At 47.0% G+C, this 18,905-nt stretch overlaps 1 protein-coding gene across 1 annotated transcript in view; it reads left to right on the forward strand.

Annotated features, from left to right (window-relative positions):
- The window catches only part of LOC147102686 (dynein axonemal heavy chain 9-like), a 75,768-nt gene that overhangs the window by 35,673 nt on the left and 21,190 nt on the right, over nt 1-18,905 (forward strand). The gene's annotated exons all lie outside the window — the stretch shown is intronic.

Genomic DNA, 18,905 nt, shown 5'->3' on the forward strand with positions numbered 1-18,905 from the left:
TTTGTTGTTATTTCTGAAGTCTGTGTATTTATTAACTGCACAACCCACAGACTTTACAGTGGCGACGAGTCCGATCGTACCCTGCAGCAAGATTACCAAAGCAAGAAGAGCGTCGAAGAGAGGCAACCGCCCTCGTCGTGCTGCTGGAAGAAAACACGAGGCTGCAGCAGGAGAAAGGTGGAAGACTTTAGCAACAAAAGCTTCCGTCTGCAACAGGCACTAACTACCCTTCTACCACGGTGCGGAGTGAGCCGATCAGCAGGGAACAAGGCGGCCGAAGAGACTGTGAGTAGGGGAAGGTGTAGAGAATATCCGGAGGATAAGGGCAGAGCACTCGACCTCGGTCGAGGGGGAGCTGAGCCGGTCAAAAGTCGGGTCCAACGGCGTCGGGTGACAGCCGGACCACGATCGGCGGGAAAAATCCGGGCAGCGACCGCAGCCACGAAGCGCTGAGCCTGCGAGTAGGCGCGGGAAGAGAAACCCAGCCGCAGCCGGGGAGGGAAACACCGGTCTGCGAGAGGGCTGGGGAGGCGAACGGGAACCGTGCGGGTGAGAGCCGGGGGCGGAGAGAGAGACTGCGAGGAGCCAGTCCAGCGGCTGAGCTGTTCTCCACCAACGGGGTACTCAGAGCCGGCAAAACCGAACGTGCGGGAGTGGGAGAGAGACACAGCCGAAAACGGGGTGAGAGACTGCGCGAGAGCCAGTCCAGCGGCTGAACTGTCCTCCGTTAACGGGGTGTACCCAGCGCCGGTAGAGCCGTGCGGGCGGGAGGAGAAGACAGAGCCGAGTAGGGGGAGCTGTGCGAGAGCCAGCCCAGCGGCTGAACCTGTCCGCTGCGGGGAAAGCGTACCCCTTCCACCAGGAAGAAACGTGGGAAGCCGCCATTAGGCGGAGGAGCCGACAGAAGCGGGAAACCGCCATTGAAGTGGGCGGGGAGAGAAAGGAAGAGCGGGAAACCGCCAAATTCGCGGGAAAAGCCGCCATCTTAGAAAAAAAAAATACATAAGAATTTAAAGAAATATTTTTGTTGTACCCAAAGAAAGGAAGATGCCTAAGCGTGGGGACAGCAACGATTTTAACTCCGAAATAGAAGACTGGCCCACGTACGTGGAACGTATTGAGATACATTGTAAGGCTAACAAAATAGCTAAGGAGGAAAAAGCTGTAACCTTACTTAACATGATGGGTGCGAAAACATTCGGGTTGTTGAAACATCTTCTCTCTCCAGCTAAACCGGCGGATCAGACTTTCGAGGATATAGTAGCGGTGCTGAAGGATCACTTGAACCCCACACCGTTGAAGCTGGCTGAACGATTCAGATTCTATGCGAGAACGCAGAAGAAAGACGAAAGCAACGCGGAATACTTGGTCGAACTGCGGAGGCTAGCGAAACACTGCCAGTTCGGAGGGAATCTGACAGAGGCACTGCGAGACAAGTTCGTATGTGGATTGTCCAAAGAAGGGACGCAAAAGCGACTACTGGAAGAGAACAACCTCACACTTGACAGGGCTGTCCTTATAGCCGCATCATACGAAGCCGCAGCAAAAGGAACGGCGGTAATGCAGCGGAAGGCGGTGGCACTAGGGGTGGACCACATCACCTCGAGGACTACGAAATGCTATCGTTGTGGGAAGACAACACACGACCAGAAGCGTTGCTGGGGTAAAAACCAAGAATGCCGGAAATGTGGCAAGATCGGGCACATAGCTAAAGTGTGCCGGTCAGGAACGACGTACAACAATGACGAGTCCTCACAAAAATGGTACAGAAAGGTACAAGAGGCGACTAGGAAGAGTCTGAAGGAACAGAAGTCGGACTCACACTCCAAACACAAAGGACTGGACAGTCTGAGAATCCACAATGTGAGCAATGAAGCCGACCGACAAACTATTTGGATAACGTTACAGATTGAGAAGGTCCAAGTAAAAATGGAAGTAGACACCGGATCGGCGTTGACTGTCATGAATAAGCATGACTATAAAAAGTTTTTCAAGCATATTCCACTACGGAATACGGATCTAGTGCTGCAGACATACACGGGGCACAAAGTATTCCCCATCGGAAAACTAGAGGTTAAGGTGAGATACCAGGATAAAGTTCACCACCGGTTAGATCTGTATGTGTTGCCTGAGGGAGGTCCACCACTTCTGGGACGAGAGTGGATCCGAAAAATAAAGATGGACTGGCATGCACTAAACACCATGACGGTGGAGTCCGAAAAAGAGGATGTCAAACCTGAACGGTTGTCCAGAATATTAGACGAGGCTAAAGAGGTATTCCAGCAAGGACTGGGAACGCTGCGAGGTATTAAAGCAAAGGTCAAGATTGCAGAACGTGCAAGCCCAAAGTTTTTTAAGGCCAGATCGGTACCGTACGCAATACGACCAGCAGTAGAGGCAGAACTAGAAGAACTTGAACGATCAGGGGTTCTGTCAAAAGTAGACTGGAGTGAGTGGGCCACGCCCATTGTTCCCGTCATGAAATCCTCACCAAGTAATAAGCCAGGGGGACCGGGGAAGGTCCGTATCTGCGGAGATTTCAAGATCACAGTGAATCCGGTACTTCACACGGTACAATACCCGCTTCCGCGGATTGAAGATATTTTTGCTTCATTGGCTGGAGGGAAGCACTTCACGAAGATAGACTTGGCTCAGGCATATTTACAGATGGAGGTTGAGGAAGAGTCACGCCAATACCTCACCATCAACACTCACAGAGGCTTGTATCGCTATAATAGACTGGTCTTTGGAGTAGCTTCGGCGCCAGCAATTTGGCAGAGGGCCATGGAACAGGTGTTACAAGGAATTCCAAGCACGCAGTGCTACTTAGATGATATTCTAATCACGGGAAAAGATGAGGAAGAACACCTCACGAATTTGAAACTGGTACTCACCAGGTTGAAGGAGTATGGCCTTCGGGTTAATCGCAAGAAGTGTGAGTTCTTCCAAAAACGGATCTCATACTGCGGTCATGTCATTGACCGAGAGGGACTACATAAGTCACCGGAAAAGATAGAAGCGGTCGTGAAGGCCCCCGCTCCAGGAAACGTGTCACAGCTAAGGTCATTCTTGGGGTTGATTAATTATTATCACAAGTTTCTGCCAAATTTATCTACGGTGCTGCATCCGCTAAATGAGCTGTTGCGGAAAGAAACACCATGGAGGTGGAGTGAAGAATGCAAAAAGGCTTTTCGCAGCAGCAAGGAGTTGATTACCTCTGAAGAAGTGTTGGCTCATTTCAACCCAGCATTACCCCTTCGGCTAGCTTGTGATGCTTCCCCGTACGGAATTGGGGCAGTACTTTCGCACAGACTACCAAATGGCTCGGAAAGGCCGGTGGCATTCGCGTCCCGATCATTGACACCAGCGGAACGAAATTACGCCCAGATAGATAGGGAGGCCCTCAGTCTTGTGTGGGGCGTGAAGAAATTCAACCATTACCTGCAGTGTAAGAGGTTCACATTGCTGACGGACCACCAGCCGTTGGTGTCCATATTCAACCCAAACAAGGCCGTTTCTACCATGACGGCACAAAGGTTACAAAGATGGTCAGTTTTACTTGGGGCACACCAGTATGATATTGAATACAAACGGTCCAAACAGCATGGAAACGCTGATGGGCTATCACGCTTGCCATTGCCGATGGTAGAAGAAGCGAGGACAGTGGACCCAGTAGAGTTGTTCCACTCATCAATAGTGGAGTGTCTGCCGATAACAAACTCAATGATTGAGAATGAGACAAGGAATGACCCGACTCTTTCACGAGTCTATGATTTAACGGTGGAGGGATGGCCAGCACAGTGCGAACCAACACTGCAAGCATTCTCACAGAGGAAAGAACAACTGTCAGTGTGTCGAGGAACCCTGACGTGTGGGTCTAGAGTGGTGATTCCAGCCAAACTCCAAAAGAGGGTACTCAAGGAGCTGCACGAAGGACACCTGGGTGGCGTAAAGATGAAGAATCTAGCAAGGGCGTTTGTGTGGTGGCCAGGCATCGATGGGGACATAGAGGAGATCACGAAGAATTGCCTAGGATGTCAGAGGGTTCAGAATGCGCCACCACAGGCTCCTCTGCACCCATGGGAGTGGCCCTCATCTCCCTGGCAAAGAGTACACATCGACTTTGCTGGTCCATTTATGGACTCGATGTTCCTAATAGCGGTAGATGCCCACTCCAAGTGGCCAGAAGTAATTAAGATGACCACCACCACGACGGAAAAAACCATCACGGTGTTAAGGACTATGTTTGCTCGGAATGGCCTGCCAGAACAGATCTGTTCTGACAATGGACCGCAATTTGTATCTGAGGAATTTAAGAAATTCTTAAAGAGCAATGGAGTTAAACATTACACGTCAGCCCCATACCATCCCACCTCCAATGGATTGGCTGAAAGGTTTGTCCAGACCTTCAAGAAGGCCGTAAAGGCCATGAGTAATGAAGACATAAGTTTACAGCATAAGGTGGATAGTTTTTTGTTGGCATACCGAAATGCAACCCATGCGGTCACAAATCAAACTCCCGCGATGATGTTTTGTAATAGACGCCTACGATGTCGGCTGGATTTACTCAAACCAAACGTCAGAAGGGACGTAGAGAACCGGCAATTCCAGGGCATGAACGAAAGGGCCACTAGATCCTTCCAGACCGGTCAACGAGTTTTGGCCCGGGACTATCGTACTGAGAAATGGCAGCCTGGAGCGATTGGAAAAAGGCTAGGCCCGTTGATGTACACTGTGGACATTGGAGACAATATAATAAGGCGCCATGTTGACCAGATCATAGGGTCCGCCACAAATGGGCCCCCGACTTCACCACCTTACCCGGATAAGGTTGAGACTGAGTTACCCAGAACACCTACGTCCGATCTGGTAGTTCTGGAGTCAGAGGAACCTGACACTGTGCTTCGAGCCGATTCAACTTTACCAGAAACACCTACTAGCCCGCTTGGAATGACGACACCACTGCGGCGTTACCCGGACAGAATCCGGAAACCTCCCGAAAGACTGAATCTATGAACTGTCTTAAATAAATCTGTATATATATATGTGATAATGTATGTCCACTATGGACTCAGTATGTTGAAAGCTAAAAAGGGAGGATTGTAGTATATGTACCCGTCTACCCTTAAGGAAATTATTGTATGTAACCGTTCACCTTTAAGGGAACTACTTTAAGTGTGGCACTACTTGTTTGGCTTCTGTATACTGTAATACCGACAGTGACCACACCAGTATATAAGTGTTGTGACAGGATAACTGGGGCAGATTCGCCCGGACCTTCGAATAGTAAAGACCTGTTTGTTGTTATTTCTGAAGTCTGTGTATTTATTAACTGCACAACCCACAGACTTTACAATTGTTTTGCCTCATAGCGTCGCCTTTTCTTTTACTAGATGTAGACCTGTATTTTGTCTCTTTGTCTGCAGCATGCAGCACACTGAGTCAATCAAATTTAACTGAAAGAGACTTCTACGAGTCTGGGGAGTCCAAAAATATATCCTAACATGCAATCTGTTTGTCCTTTCAAACTTTAAAGGAAATAGATTTTTGTTCATATATCTGTTCCACTCCATTTTTGTTTGAGTCACCCAATGTATGGTTCCTCCTGAATCCCACATACACTATCCTCCTCTACTTCTCTAACTCACCAAAGTGTGGAACTACTTGCGTCTCTGAGCTTTCTCTTCCCCCTACAATCTACAGGTTTCTAAGTCTCAAATTTAGTATAATCTAATTGCTACTTCTTGATTTAACTTATCTTGTATATGAGCATAACAAGCTCGAGAGAAGACCACAAGGCCCATTAAGCCCATCCCATCCAGACAATGTGCAACAACGCACACTATTGACCCGTCCCCTAACCACACAATCTCCTGGGAGAGGAAAATAAACAGAAAAAAAACTCCAATCAATTCAAGTAAAACTCTAGGAAATTCCCCACCAACTTAAAGTGTTTGACTAAGTTCTACATAATAGATTTGTTAGCAAAATTAAAGCCTATGGGATGAAAGGGACAGTGGCAGCATGGATACAACATTGTCTAATGGACTGAAAGCAGAAAGTAGTGGTGAACAGTTTTTTTTCTGACTGGAGGTAGGTATACAGTGGTGTTCCCCAGGGTTGGCGTTAGGACCACTGCTCTCTTTGATATATATTAATGACCTGGACGTGGGTATACAGGTCACAATTTCAAAGTTTGCAGATGATATGAAACGTGGAAATGTAGTAAACAATGAGGAATTTAGCAATGGACTTCAGGAGGACATCGATGGACTGGGCAGACAGATAGCAGATAAAATTTAAGAGAAGTGTGAAGTGATACAATTTGGTAGGAAGAATGAGGAGAGGCGATATAAACTAAATGGTACAATTTTAAAGGGGGTGCAGGAACAGAGAGACCTGCAGGTTTATGTTGTGTATGTACCTTTTAAGGGAATAACTGGTCTCAGACTGCAGTACCAGCAGTGACCACCCCTGTATAAAAGGCCCTAGCAGGCTTCTGTAGTTTTCAGTTTCCAGGTTGTCTCCATTCAGTAAAGACTTGTTATAATCAACTCCTGCAGTCCGTGTCTCAATTATACACGGACATAATACTGGCGACGAGTAAGAAACGAACTTACCTGCAACTCGGCAGCACCTCAGACGACGTTATTGAAGGTCGGAGCCAGAAGAAAGAAAAAAAATAAATAATCCAAAGTAACTCGAGAAACGGGCGTCGACCGTGGGCAACCGCCCTCCAAATCATCGAATTGAAAAGTGCAGGAGAGACTGTCGAGAGCCTGGCTTGATTCTCCAGTCTGTGGTTTCCCAGCTAATCGGGCTGGTGGCAGGTAGTGCACTGATCCTTCCTGGGCTGCGGCGGGCTAGAGCTCGATCGGGTGGCTCTGCAACGGGGCTGGGCAGCGAGTCGGGAAGCAAAGAGAGAGAGAGAGGGTGGAGCACACAGGGCGCGGGCGGTGCTTCGAAGCCGGGCAGCGTTCGGACCTAAGAAGAGGGAGGGAAGTGTCCCAGAGGGTCCGCTCCACGACGGGAACGGTTCTTCAATTAACGGAGCAAATATTGAAGCGCGATAGAAAAATAAAAATACCGCGGAGAGCGGCGTTGGCAGCAGCGATCGGGGAGGCGCGAAGACCATAGGGCGTCGCCATTACAGGATAGTAAAATAAATATAATCGCCAGCAACAGCGTTGACAGCTGCGGCAGCGGCGGGAAAGCGCGGGAGGCGCCATCTTAACTTGGCGGGGAAGAAGGAAAAGCGCGGGAGGCGCCATTTTGATCCATCGGGAATGAAGGCAAAGTGCGGGAGGCGCCATCTTAGATTTTCAAGATGCCAAAGACTGGTGATATCACTGCCTTCGATAACGCAATAGAAGACTGGACCACGTATGTGGAAAGAGTCGAGGTATATTGCGAGGCAAACGAAATAGCTGATGAGAAAAAGGCATCGGTATTGCTAAATTTAATGAGCGCAAGAACGTATGGCCTATTGCGGGACCTGATTACTCCAGCCAAACCGAAGGCCAAGAGTTTTAACGAAATTGTTGCTATCCTACAGGAACACCTAAATCCTACACCGCTGCTGATGGCAGAGAGATTTAAATTCCACAGGAGAAATCAGCATAAAAATGAGAGCAATGCTGATTACCTTACGGAACGACGCAAGCTATCAAAGCACTGCCAGTTCGGAGCAGGACTGGCAGATACCTTACGGGACAAATTTGTCTGTGGACTCCTGAGTGAAGGAACCCAGAAGAGGTTACTCTCAGGGAAAGAGCTGACGCTAGATAAGGCTTTCAGCGTGGCAGTATCGTACGAAGCAGCAGCAAGGGAAGCTGCGGAAATACAACAAAAGCCACAGGAATACGGCACCCACGAAATGACACGGGGATTTGCAAAATGTTATCGCTGCGGCAGAACAAACCATGACCAGAAGGACTGCTGGTCCAAGGACAAAATATGCAGGCAATGCGGAAAGATGGGACACATTGCACGAGTTTGCAGGTCTGGGAAGAAGACCAACGACAACAAAAAGGCTACTAAGGAACCGTACAGGAAAGTACAAAAGATGACGGACAGTAGTTCCGAAGACCAGATGAGCGATAGTGAATTCGGGAACAGGAGACTAAGCTGTCTCAAACTTCACAACGTAATCGCAAAAGAGGATCACCGAGCCATTTGGGTCACCCTCACGGTAGCAGGGTCCCAAGTCAAAATGGAATTGGATACAGGATCAGCTCTAACCGTCATGAATCGACGAGACTACGAGTGGCTATTCTCACACATACCCTTGAGAGAGACATCCATTGTCTTGAGGACGTATACGGGGCAAAAAGTATACCCCAGAGGAAAAATAAGGGTGCCTGTCGAATACAATGGCAAGAAAATACGGAAATTGTATCTCTACATTCTGCAAGATGGTGGACCACCGTTATTGGGACGTGAATGGATCAGAAAGATAATTTAGACTGGCACTCCATTCAGGCACTGACGGTGGCTGGTAAAAAGGATGACGACGTCACTCCTGGACGATTGTCAACAATCTTAGCTGACGCCAAAGAGGTATTTCAACAAGAACTGGGCACTCCTAAAGGCGTAACCGCCTCGATAAAAATAGAGGAGAATGCAATTCCCAAGTTTTTCAAAGCAAGACCGGTACCAATTCGCCCAGCCGTCGAGGCAGAGCTGGAGAATCTGGAGAATGCAGGCGTGTTATCTAAGGTAGACTGGAGCGAGTGGGCGACACCCATCATTCCTGTCATGAAGAAAACTTTAAACAATAAGTCTGAGGAGCCAAGGAAGGTTTGCATCTGTGGGGACTTCAAGGTGACGGTGAACCCAGTCCTTCACACAGTACAATATCCTCTTCCAAGGATAGAAGATATCTTCGCCTCACTATCTGGAGGGAAGCGTTTTACAAAAATTGACCTAGCACAAGCATATTTGCAGATGGAGGTTGAAGAATCCTCTAGGAAGTATCTCACGATAAACACTCACAAAGGTCTTTACCAGTATAATTGACTGGTATTCGGAGTAGCATCAGCTCCGGCGATATGGCAAAGAGCGATGGAACAAGTCCTGCAAGGGATTCTGGGGACTCAGTGTTACTTGGACGACATCCTAGTGACAGGTGAAGATGACAGTGAACACCTTGCCAACCTAGAGCAGGTGCTCACTAGACTACGTGAACATGGGCTACGAGCCAATCGCCCCAAGTGCGAGTTTTTTAAGAAACAGATATCGTATTGTGGCCACGTGATTGATGAAGAGGGGTTGCATAAGTCCCCTGACAAAATTGAAGCGGTAGTTAAGGCTCCAGCGCCTGCAAATGTGTCGCAACTGAGGTCATTCCTCGGATTGGTGAATTACTACCATAAGTTTTTGCCGAATTTGTCCACAATTCTGCATCCACTGAACGCCCTACAATGAACGGGAGTAGCATGGAACTGGAGCGATGAATGTAAGCGGGCCTTTCAGAAGACTAAGGACCTAATCACTTCAAGAGAAGTATTGGCTCACTACATCCCATCACTACCGATAAGACTGGCGTGTGATGCGTCTCCCTACGGCATTGGGGCGGTACTGTCACATAAATTCCTTGATGGTTCAGAGAGGCCGATAGCTTTTGCGTCACGCTCGTTACCTTCAGCCGAGCGTAACTACGCCCAGATTGACAGAGAGGCCCTCAGCCTGGTGTGGGGGGTGAAGAAGTTCAATCACTACCTGCACGGTCAGAAATTTACTCTACTAACTGATCATCAACCTCTCGTCTCCATTTTCAACCCTCAGAAGGGCATACCGATAATGACGGCACAACGGCTACAGAGGTGGTCACTTTTCCTAGGGGCACACCAATATGACATCGAGTACAAAGGAACTAAACAGCATGGGAATGCTGATGGATTGTCGCGCCTACCGTTGCCGACGGTGGAAGAAGAACTGGCAGTGGATCCAGTGGAGTTATTCCACTCGACTATAGTCGAATGTCTCCCTGTGACAAATGCAAACATAGAAAAGGAAACACGGAATGACCCGACACTCTCCTGGGTCTATGATTTAACGGTGAAGGTATGGCCAGCACATGGCGAACCACTGCTGCCAGCATTCTCGCCGAGAAGAGAACAGCTGTCAGTGTGCAGAGGAACCTTGATGTGTGGATCCAGAGTAGTAATTCCACCCAAGTTGAAGGATAGAGTGCTCAATGTGTCAGGGTTGGGGAGCCACGGGGCCGTATAAATACAAGGCCGTGCTCTCCGGGCGAGGTAGGTTCTGGACCCAAGTGCAGAAACCAGACAAGAGACAAATATACAATACTTTGTTTGAACTTTACTAGATTTACACATAACCAGATTAACACAAAGGACACAGCAATATACATAAGAACTAGAGACAAGAGAACTAGAGACAAGTTACAAGACGGCTAGTCAAGATAGGAACTCAGGACAGCTTCCATGAGGAAGCCCACTTGTCTATACTGAGCTTGCGACAAGCTACCACAAGGGGCAACCGGCTTGCCGAGGCACAACTCCAGACAAGCTACCCCGAGGGTAATCGGCTTATCAATGCAAGACTCAAGACAAGATCCCAACGGCTCCCACATAGCAACACGCTAGTCCACACAGCACCTTACCAAGACAAGCAGCTCAACAGAACAAGACTTAAATACATCTTAAATCCAGAGACCAGAACACAGACTTAGATACATAGCTCGAGAGAACTAGAACACAGATTTAGGTACATAGCTCGAGAGAACTAGAACACAGACTTAGATACATAGCTCGAGAGAACTAGAACACAGACTTAGATACATAGCTCAAGAGAACTATGGCAGCCAGCTTGTGAAGGCAAGCTGCCATAGAGGAAAGGCTAGTCACACAGAGAACCTAGTCAAGACAAGGAACATTGTCAAGACTAACTCCCTGGTTCACCCTAGTGAGGACTGAGCCCTGAGTGAAACAACAACAGAACTTATATACCAAGAAAACCAGGTGCCACCCATAAACAGCTAACCGGCTGTTTAAGACTAACAGGGTTAGAAACAATTAACACCAAAAACTAGGACAATTAACAAAGGAACAAAACAAGTGAAGGTGCCATCTAGAGGTTACAAAAAGGAACTGACTGGCACCCTCACACAATGACCTTCATGAGGGTCATCTGGGAGGGGTAAAAATGAAGAACTTAGCCAGAGCGTTTGTGTGGTGGCCGGGAATCGATAGAGAAATCGAAGAGATGACCAAGAGCTGTACAGGATGCCAGAAGGTCCAAAACACCCCACCACAAGCCCCTCTACATCCATGGGAGTGGCCCTCATCTCCATGGCAAAGGGTGCACGTTGATTTTGCTGGTCCCTTTATGGACTCGATGTTTTTAATTGCGATGGATGTGTGATAAAAATGATAACTTCCGGGAAGTTATGTCATCACTTCCTGTGAACTATGAACTATGAACTGTGTACATACCTCACTTCCTGTCAATGTCACTTCCTGTTGGACTGGTATAAATACTGGTCTGTTCAGTATTGTAAGAGGCTTCTACCAGAGGCATGGTAAAGACCTCTCTTGTGTATATAGTGTGTTTATAAGTTACTTAAAGCTTACTTTAAAGTTACTTGATGGTAAGTCTCCTTTTTCTTACATCAATTTAAGTAACTTAAATATTTACACTGACAAATACTAGACCTTCAGACAAACTCGGAAGTTAAGGATCCAGGGAACCACCCATCATGGAGAAAATCCTTAGACCTATTCGTCTGGACTTGGACCCGAATACACCAGCAGCTGGCAGGGTATGGAAGCATTGGTGTCGTACTTTTGAGAATTTTCTGGATGAATGTAAAGCGGATGCTCCTGCTAAATTGAAGATACTTGTCAATTATGTGACCCCAAAAGTGTTCGAATATGTTGATGACTGGGATAATTACGAAGAGGTGATTCGGGCACTTAAGAAACTGTATGCGAAGACCCCAAATGAGGTCTATGCTAGACATCTACTGGCCACAGCCCGACAAGGGCCAGGGGAATCAATTGACGAATTCCTGCAAGAACTTCGCAGGCTCAGCGTAGATTGTAACTTTCAGGCAGCCTCAGCTGAGCTGTACCGCCAAGAAATGATTCGTGATGCTTTCATCTGCGGGATTGCCTCTCCATTTATACACCAGCGTCTACTAGAAAGTAAAACACTTGAGCTACAAAAAGCTTTTGACCTAGCTTGTTCACTGGATTTGGCAAAGAGAAATGCAGACCTCTATCAGCTGCCCAGATCTCGATCTGCTGCTGTAGCTGCAACCAGACAATTCAAGCGGTCTCAGGTGAACCCTATCATGGGGGAATCTAATTCTGATAATTCTGATGAAGAAGAGGAGGACGACCCCACTTTAGCAGCCTCTTGGCAATCTAGGAAGGAATGCTTCTTTTGTGGAGATGCTTTTCACCCTAGGAAAACCTGCCCTGCTCGCAATGCAATCTGCAGTTATTGCGGGAAAAAAGGACACTTTGCTAAAGTTTGCCTATCAAGGGCCTCTACGAGGGCCAATCCAGCTAAGGCCTACCGAACTGCCCCAATTAGGGCCTATCAAGATGCTCCAGCTAGGACCTATCAAGCTTCCTCTCGAGCTCTCTCCCGAAGAAGCACACCGAGAGTTTTAGCCACTCTCTGTGCAACGACACCAATTACAGCTGCTTGCCCACAGAACCTGTCTCAAGCAGCCACAAAAATTTCAATTAAAGGGCATACCTTAGATGCCTTAATTGACTCAGGAAGTACTGATAGTTTCATTAAGGAACAGATTGTTGCGAAATTGAAACAACATGTCTTCCCATCGGATCAGGCAATTGCGATGGCCCAGTCATCACTTAATACCAGAATCTCCGGCTTTTGTGTTGTTGATATGACACTTCATGGTCGTATGTATCCCTCCACCCTACTTTCGGTGCTCAAGGACTTATGTAGTGATCTCCTCTTAGGGCTGGACTTCCAAAAACAGCATAAGAAACTCACCATTGAGTTTGGTGGATCCAAACCCGGACTTACTATTTCTAATATACCGTCTAAATTACCATTTTGTGCATTATCAGCAGCTTCACTTGATGAACCCTCATTATTTGCCAGTATTCCGCCTCAATGCCAACTGATAATAACGAAATCACGGCGCTTTAATCAGGAAGACCAATCTTTTATTGCGGCTGAAATCTCTCGACTTCTAGCAGAGGATATCATTGAACCATGTTCGTCGCCCTGGCGGGCTCAAGTCGTCATTGTCAAGAACCCTCTAAAACCTCACAAACAGCGACTATGCATCGATTATTCGCAAACCATCAATCAATATACCGACTTGGACGCCTACCCATTGCCACGCATTGATGATATGGTTAATAAACTGGCCGAATACAAAGTGTTCTCAACTTACGATTTAAAAAGTGCCTATCATCAGTTACCCTTGAAGGTCTCAGATAAGCAGTACACAGCCTTTGAGGCTAATGGACGGCTGTACCAATTTCGTCGCCTCCCATTCGGGGTTACTAATGGAGTGGCTGTCTTTCAACGGGCAATGGATGGCCTGGTTAAGCAGGAAAACCTAAGGGACACTTTTCCCTATCTTGATAACATTACCATTGCAGGTCACGATCAACAGGAACACGACTCCAACCTCCAAAAATTTCGGGATGCCCTCCATCGCCGTAATTTGACCCTGAATGAATCCAAATCTGTTGAGTCGCAACCGACCATCAACATCCTTGGCTACTGCGTAGGCAATGGTATCATTAAGCCAGACCCAGAAAGACTTCGCCCGCTCCAAGAGCTCCCGTCACCTAAGAATCCGGCTTCTTTACGTCGGGCTCTCGGTCTGTTTGCATACTACGCTAAATGGATTCCTCATTTTTCGGACAAAATCCAACCCTTGCTGCATGCTAGATCATTTCCACTGGGAACAGCGGCTGTTGCAGCCTTTAACCTTCTCAAAAAACAGTTGGAGAAAGCGGCTCTTCACTCCATTGATGAGAATCTCCCTTTCGTGGTTGAATGTGATGCCTCGGAGGTGGCGATCTCGGCTACTCTGAATCAGGAAGGTCGTCCTGTAGCATTTATGTCCAGGACCTTACAAGGTGCCGAGCTACATTATCCTCCGGTTGAGAAAGAAGCTACAGCCATCATAGAGGCAGTACGGAAGTGGAACCATTTTCTAGCTCGCCAGCACTTTACATTGATCACGGACCAACGATCAGTCGCCTTCATGCTCGATAATCGAAAACGAACCAAAATTAAGAATAATAAAATACAACTTTGGAGGATGGAACTGGCCTCTTTTGGTTATACCATTCTCTATCGGCCTGGCAAGGAGAATGTGGCCCCGGACACCCTCACACGGGCATTCTGCTCCACTCTCATGGATGTCCACAATGGTTTGTGTCATCCTGGCGTTACGCGCATGCTACATTTCGTACGATCACGGAATCTCCCTTTTTCCACTGGAGATGTAAAGAAAATATGCTCAGAATGCCGGCTTTGTGCGGAATTAAAACCTCAGTTCTTCCACCCAACCGATGCAACGACTTAGCATCGATTTTAAGGGCCCAGTGCCCTCTTCAACTCGGAACACATATTTGCTCACCATGATCGACGAATATTCACGTTTTCCGTTTGCCTTCCCCTGCTCCAATATGCTGGCGTCCACAGTAATCTGCTGCCTTGAGCAGGTATTTTCTCTCTGTGGCATGCCGGCTTATATTCACTCAGATCGGGGTCCATCCTTTATGTCAAGGGAACTCAAGGACTACCCCTCAGAACGGGGAATTGCTACAAGCAAAACAACACCATACCATCCCATCGGAAATGGGCAGGTAGAGAGGTATAACGGTATCATCTGGAATTCCGTACGTCTCGCTTTAAGGTCTCGGGGCCTACCAGACCAGCAATGGGAAACAGTGCTTCCGGATGCATTGCACTCTATACGGTCCCTGCTTTCTACAGCCACAAATACTACACCTCATGAGCGGTTCTTTGGATTCCAGCGTCGCTCATCTCATGGGACATCACTCCCGTCATGGCTAACTACTCCTGGACCTGTATTACTCCGAAGATACGTTCGGACGTCTAAAAATGACCCTCTTGTAGACGAGGTCGAACTAACCGATGCCAACCCCACCTATGCCAACATACGATATTCCGACGGCCGAGAATCTACCGTATCATTACGGGATCTGGCTCCCTGCCCACCAGGACCTAGTGGGACATCGGGTGATGGCATTTCACCAGGAAACTCTTGGGACCTATCGGGTACCCCTCTCCAGGATCCTGATCGGACACCAACTAGCTTGGTGCCGGTAGAACCCCGTGCTCAAGGTTGCGACCCTCCCAGTACCGCGCATGAAAGTACTGATCCGCCACAGACCAGCTCTGCACCTCCCTCTGAACAGAGGCAGTCCGACTTTGAACCTATTGGGGCTCGTACTCGAAGCCATGATCTCCCCGACCCTTCACAGGGCAATCCAGGCCACACAGACTCTGACCAATGGCCAACCGCATGTAAGCGGACCAGTGACCCTCTACGACGGGAATCCAAACGGGTGCGACTCTTCCTTGTTCGGCGGCTGCGGACCAAAAGGTAGACCACAGCCTCCTAATCCTGCAGGAGGGAAGAATGTGATAAAAATGATAACTTCCGGGAAGTTATGTCATCACTTCCTGTGAACTATGAACTATGAACTATGAACTGTGTACATACCTCACTTCCTGTCAATGTCACTTCCTGTTGGACTGGTATAAATACTGGTCTGTTCAGTATTGTAAGAGGCTTCTACCAGAGGCATGGTAAAGACCTCTCTTGTGTATATAGCGTGTTTATAAGTTACTTAAAGCTTACTTTAAAGTTACTTGATGGTAAGTCTCCTTTTTCTTACATCAGGATGCACATTCAAAGTGGCCAGAGGTAATAAAAATGTCCTCAACCACCACAGAAAAAACTATCACAGTCTTACAAACCATATTCGCCAGGAATGGGCTGCCTGAACAGATTTGCTCTGACAATGGACTACAGTTTGTGTCTGAAGAGTTCCGGAGGTTCTTAAAGAACAATGGTGTTAAGCATTACACATCCGCCCCATATCATCCAGCCACTAATGGATAGGCCGAGAGGTTTGTTCAAACATTCAAGAAGGCTATCAAGGCAATGTGTAATGAAGATATACCCCTACAACACAAGGTGGATAACTTCTTGTTTGCCTACCGGAATGCGACACATGCGGTTACCAACCAAACTCCAGCCATGATGTTCTTCAATCGAAGACTACAATGCCGTTTGGATTTGGTTAAGCCAAACGTCAGAAGAGATGTGGAGAACAGGCAGTTTCAGAATATGAATGAAAGGCCGACCAGGAGTTTTAAGATAGGTCAACCAGTTTTGGCCCGGGACTACCGCAGAGAGAAATGGCAGCCAGGAACGAACTGTACACGGCAAGGACCTCTAATGTATACTGTGGACGTTGGAGAGTGCATTGTAAGACGCCATGCTGACCAGATTCTAGAGTCACTGGAAAACGTCAACTCCACACCACGATCTGATACACCTGGCGATGAAACCAAAGTACCAATTGCATCTACTGCAGAATCGGTGATATTGGAAGCAGACGAACCAAACAACGACATTGATCCCGACTCAACCTTGCCAGAAGAACCTGATATCCCAAAGAGGCGTTATCCAGACAGAATCAGGAAGCCTCCTCAAAGACTGAACTTATAATTGCTTAACTTCAACCAATGTATCTAGCAACCGTAATTGTAATTGTATTTAGTTGTTAAATGAATGTTATGTACTGTTTACCTAAAAGGGGAGGAATTGTTGTGTATGTACCTTTAAGGGAATAACTGGTCTCAGACTGCAGTACCGGCAGTGACCACCCCTGTATAAAAGGCCCTAGCAGGCTTCTGTAGTTTTCAGTTTCCAGGTTGTCTCCATTCAGTAAAGACTTGTTATAATCAACTCCTGCAGTCCGTGTCTCAATTATACACGGACATAATAGTTTATGTACACAAATCTTTGAAGGTGGCAGGACAAGTTAAGAAGTTAAAAAATGTTTAAAAAAAGCATACAGGATCCTTGGCTTTATTAATAGAGGAATAGAGTAGAAAAGCAAGGAAGTTTTACTAAACTATTATAAAACACTGGTTCGGCCTCAGCTGGAGTATTGTGTTCAATTCGGGCCCCACACTTTAGGAAGGATGTCAAGGCCTTGGAGAGGGCGCAGAAGAGATTTACTAGAATGGTACCAGGGTTGAGGGACTTCAGTTATGGGTAGAGACTGGAGAAGATGGGGTTGTTTTCCTTAGAGCAGAAAAGGTTAAGAGGAGATTTGATAGAGGCGATCAAAATCATGAATGGTTCTGATAGAGTAAATAAGGAGAAATTCTTTCCAGTGGCAAAAGGGTCAGTAACCAGATGTCACAGATTAAAGCTGATTGGCAAAATAACCAGAGACGACATGAGAAAACATTTCTTTACACAGCGAGTTGTGATCTGGAATACACTGCCTAAAAGGGTGGTGGAAGCAGATTCAATCGTAACTTTCAAACGAGAATTGGAGAAATACTTGAAGGGAAAACATTTACAGAGCTTTGGAGAAAGAGCAGGGGAGTGGGATTAATTTAATAGCTCTTTCAAAGAGCCGGCACAGGCACGATGGGCCAAATGGCCTCTTTCTGTGCTGTATCATTCTATGATTCTGTGAACTCCCTAAGGCAGTCAAGTAATTGTCCAAGAGCCTGCAGTTCCCCATAATTCCTCACAATTGCAACTAACTAACAACTTACCCTTATAACTGGAAATGTCCTCTTCACTCAGGAACCTATCAGGTTCTTTTTAAAGGGTTGAAGGGACTCCATACCCATCACATACCTCAGCAGTTGGTTCCAGAGGGCAATGTCTCTTTACGAAAAGAAATACTTCCAAACTCATTGCTTGCATGTGGCCTTCTAATCCTACTAACCCTATCCATCTCATACAGCCTGTCCAATCAGACTGAGACCAAGCCCTTCAACTGTGATCAACAATTACCCTGCGTTTTTTTTTTATCTGTTAACTTTAGCAGGAAGTCCAGCGCGGTATAAATGTGCTTGGAGTTTCCTAACTTCAATACATGACACTCTCTTTGTTCACTTTACAGGACAGTTCCACTCATGAGTCCATTCCCCTAATTTGTCGAGATTAGCCTCTAAGCTGTTGATCTGGTCTAAATTACTCATCCATTTTCGTGCCGTCGGTGAGCTTACGAATGTCTTCTCTTCCCCCCCTTTCAACCTTGTTCTACACAATGGACCATTGACTCCTCAGCCAGGCTTCTCGAGAACAATAAGGGAGTATCCGACTTGTAATAAATAGAAAAAAAAGAGTAGAAGTTGTGGAACAAATGCCACAGGATAGTGTGTTCAGGATTAGTGTGAATTTTGTGGAGAATTGGAAAGGTTCTAGTAAACCAAGGAAAAATATGTTAGCCATGTTTTCATAAGGAGAGATATCTTCTCTTCATATCCTCGCACTGGAGGCATCTACTAAGGCCATAATTATAAATCAATTGGAATGCTGCAGTTTTACAAAATTGAGGTGTACAAAATTATGAGGGGCATAGGGTAGATAGAAAGGAACTTTTCCCCTTAGTAGAGGGGTCAATAACCAGGGGGCACAGTTTCAAGGTAAGGGGCAGGAGGTTTAGAGGGGATTTGAGGAAAAACTTTTTCACCCAGAGGGTGGTTGGAATCTGGAACTCACTGCCTGAAAGGGTGGTAGAGGCAGGAACCCTCACAACATTCAAGAAGCATTTAGATGAGCACTTGAAACGCCATAGCATACAAGGCTACGGACCAAGTGCTGGAAAATGGGATTAGAATAGACGGGGCTTGATGGCCGGCGCGGACAC

The sequence above is a fragment of the Somniosus microcephalus genome, chromosome 21, assembly GCF_052327205.1.
Source record: "Somniosus microcephalus isolate GS21.2 chromosome 21, FLI_Smic_1.0, whole genome shotgun sequence".
NCBI classification, from domain to species: Eukaryota; Metazoa; Chordata; class Chondrichthyes; order Squaliformes; family Somniosidae; genus Somniosus; species Somniosus microcephalus.